Here is a 4,056-nt window from a genome sequence, read left to right as displayed (position 1 = left end):
CTCTTTGTGTTCTACTCGTGCATATCATCTACGCATAAACCTGGTTCGGATGCCATTGTTGGGAAACATAGCATGCAATTTCAAAAAAAATCCTACGCTCACGCAAGATCTATCTAGGAGATGTATAGCAACGAGGGGGTAGTGTGTGTCCACATACCCTCATAGACCGAAAGAGGAAGCGTTAGCTTAACATGGTTGATGTAGTCAAACGTCTTCTCGATTCAACCGATCAAGCACCGAAGGTACGGTACCTTCGAGTTCTACACATGTTCAGCTCGATGACTCCCCTCAAACTCTTGATCCAGTGTCGAGGGAGAGTTCCGTTGGCACGACGGCGTGGTGATGGTGATGGTGAAGTGATCCGCGAAGGGCTTCGCCTAAGCACTACGACAATATGACCGGAGGAGTAAACGGTGGAGGGGGGCACCACACACGACTAAGAACAATTGATGTGTCCTGTAGGGGCGCCCCCTCATATAAAAGGAGGGAGAAGGGAGGAGGCCGGCCTAGGGCGCACCGAGTGGGGATGAATCCCACTTGTACTCCTTGTCCTACTCGCCCCCCCCCCCTTCCTTCTATTGGAGGGGGAAAGGGGGAAGGATAGTGAGAGGAAGAAGGAAAGGGGGGCCGCGCCCCCTCCCCTTGTCCAATTTAGACTTCCCATGGGGGCGCGTGCCACCCCCTTGTGGGCTGCCTTGCCTTCCCCTATGGCCCATATGGCCCATTACTTCCCCCGGGAGGTTCCGATAACTCCTCCCTACTCCGATAAATACCTGAAACGCTCTGGAACCATTACGGTGCCCGAATACTATCGTCCAATATATCAATCTTTACGTCTGAACTATTTCGAGACTCCTCGTCATGTCTGTGATCTCATCCGGGACTTCGAACAACCTTCGGTCACCAAAACACATAACTCATATAATACATATCATTGAACGTTAAGCGTGCGGACCCTACGCGTTCGAGAACTATGTAGACATGACTGAGACACCTCTCTGGTCAATAACCAATAGGAGAACCTCGATGCTCATATTGGTTCCCACATATTCTACAAAGATCTTTATCGGTCGAACCGCAATGTCAACATACGTTATTCCCATTGTCATTGGAATGTTACTTGCCCGAGATTCGATGGTCGGTATCTTCATACCTAGTTCAATCTCGTTACCGGCAAGTCTCTTTACTCGTTCTGTAATGCATCATCCCATAACTAACTCATTAGTCACATTGCTTGCAAGGCTTCATATGATGTGCATTACTGAGAGGGCCCAGAGATACCTCCCCGATACTCGGAGTGACAAATCCTAATCTCGATATATGCCAACCCAACAAACACCTTCAGAGATACCTGTAGAGCATATCACCCAGTTACGTTGAGATGTTTGATATCACACAAGGTATTCCTCTGATATCTGGGAGTTGCATAATCTCATAGTCGGAGGAGTATATATTTGACATGAAGAAAGCAGTAGCAATAAAACTGAACGATCATTATGCTAAGCTAACGGATGGGTCTTGTCCATCATATCATTCTCCTAATGATGTGATCACATTCATCAAATGGCAGCACATGTCCATGGCTAGGATACTTAAACATCTTTGATCAACGAGCTATTCTAGTAGAGGTATACTAGGGACACGGTGTTTTGTCTATGTATTCACACATGTATCAAGTTTCCGGTTAATACAATTCTAGCATGAATAATAGAAATTTATCATGATATAAGGAAATATAAAATAAAAACTTTATTATTGCCTCTAGGGCATATTTCCTTCATTATCATGAATAAGGAAATATAAAATAACAACTTTATTATTGCCTCTAGGGAATATTTCCTTCATTATCATGAATAAAGAAATATAAAATAACAACTTTATTAGTGCCTCTAGGCCATATTTCCTTCAGATGGACCTTCTAAAAGACTAAAAGTCTAAAGTGTAGTGATGGATCTATAGATTGACATTGACAAAAATGTTGTATGCTTGGCTTGTTACAAATAAGTTTATGACAAGATCAAGGAGTTGATTGTGATGAGATTATCTCAACATAATAATACTTAAAGTCAATTCAGATTAAACTAGCAATTACTAGATATAACAGATGGATGTCAAAATGATTCCCATGAGATGGAAATAGAACCAAGGTTGTATATTTGATATAGACCAAGGTAATTTTCTCAATCCAGAGGATGCTAGTGACTACGCAAACTTGAATGATTTGAAGAAAGCATAGTGGATTTGGAATCTTTGTTTTGATGAATTGATCAAATAATATGATTTCATCGCTAGAAGCAAAGATGCTTGTATTTACAAGAAAGTAAGTGGGTGCATGATATTATTTCTAAACACTATGTGTGCATGACACATAGTTGATTGGAAATTTCTTGACACAAATTAGGACTTTATTGAAACTAGTTTTCAGCAAAGCACTTAGCAATATAGTCCTTGAATTTGGCATTATAATCTATGGAGATAGTAGTTCTAATCAAGGCTTGGCCAAAATACATATTGACAAAATACTAAAGTAGTTTAGTATGAGCACTTCCAAGAAGTGTTTCTTGTCAGTCACATGGAAGGAGTTCTTAGCAAGAATTAATATCTTGAATACTGATGAGTGAAATACATAATTTCAATCACACTTGTGTTAATTCCATGGTATGTAAATAACCAAATACGTTCAAGTACTCCAAGTAAGTTGTGAGCAATGTTATCAGAATGGCAAATTGCTGATCATAGGACAACAGTGAAAATATCGTTAAGTACTGATGACGCATTTTTCGCATAATGAAAAGATTGTTGTAAGGATGAAAGTGCAACTAATCCCCGGGTGGTTTTGGTAATTCATAACAACATATAGCTCATTGAACTAATATTTTTAAAGATCAATGTTTCAGAAAGTTCAATGGCTGGTGTCGGTGTCAAAACCGGCGGATCTCGGGTAGGGGGTCCCGAACTGTGCGTCTAGGCGGATGGTAACAGGAGACGAGGGACACGATGTTTTACCCAGGTTCGGGCCCTCTTGATGGAGGTAAAACCCTACGTCCTGCTTGATTAATATTGATGATGTGTGTTACAAGAGTAGATCTACCACGAGATCAAGGAGGCTAGACCCTAGAAGCTAGCCTATGGTATGATTGTTGTTCGTCCTACGGACTAAAGACATCCGGTTTATATAGACACCGGAGAGGGCTAGGGTTACACAGAGTCGGTTACAATGGTAGGAGATCTACATATCCGTATCGCCAAGCTTGCCTTCCACGCCAAGGAAAGTCCCATCCGGACACGGGACGAAGTCTTCAATCTTGTATCTTCATAGTCTTGGAGTCCGGCCGATGATGATAGTTCGGCTATCCGGACATCCCCTAGTCCGGAACTCCCTCAGTAGCCCCTGAACCAGGCTTCAATGACGACGAGTCTGGCACGCATGTTGTCTTCGGCATTGCAAGGCGGGTTCTCCCTCAGAATAATTCACAGAAGATTGTGAACACCGGGATAGTGTCCGGCTCTGCAAAATAATTTCCACATACCACCGTAGAGAGAATAATATTTACACAAGTTCAATCTGCTGACGTATTTCGTGGCATGACGTCACACCACTACCAAGCCTTTACTCGAGTTATTTTTATTATACCACCTCAGCGCGTTTAGCGAAGCGGTTTCCTTTGCACATCTTTGTCGAAGCAGAGATCGTGTTCCCCTTATTCCGGGATTCCCATTAATACGGACGTGGGTAACCCAACCGCGCCCGTTGCCACGCACCCTCCATCAAAGGCGGGTTCCAAACAGTCACGGGGACGGCTCTCGGTATTCTTCCTCTTTATAATGAGACCAAGGCCAGTTCTTTTTCTTCAATCCTCAATCGAATCCGCCCCTTGCCCCCGAGTTCCAGCACCCAGGGCTACAGATTCGGGTACCTTCGACCTTCGACAATGTCCGGCTCCGACCCACGGGGCCGGTGGATGCCCTCCTCCATTACGGAAGAAGACGTGTTAAAGCTGAGAGACGCCAGGTACTTGACCTATGAGATTTCGCATAGGTTGCCTGCCCGAGGGC

Source organism: Triticum dicoccoides, chromosome 2B, assembly GCF_002162155.2.
Source record: "Triticum dicoccoides isolate Atlit2015 ecotype Zavitan chromosome 2B, WEW_v2.0, whole genome shotgun sequence".
In the NCBI taxonomy this organism is placed as follows: domain Eukaryota; kingdom Viridiplantae; phylum Streptophyta; class Magnoliopsida; order Poales; family Poaceae; genus Triticum; species Triticum dicoccoides.
This window is presented reverse-complemented; position numbering follows the sequence as displayed.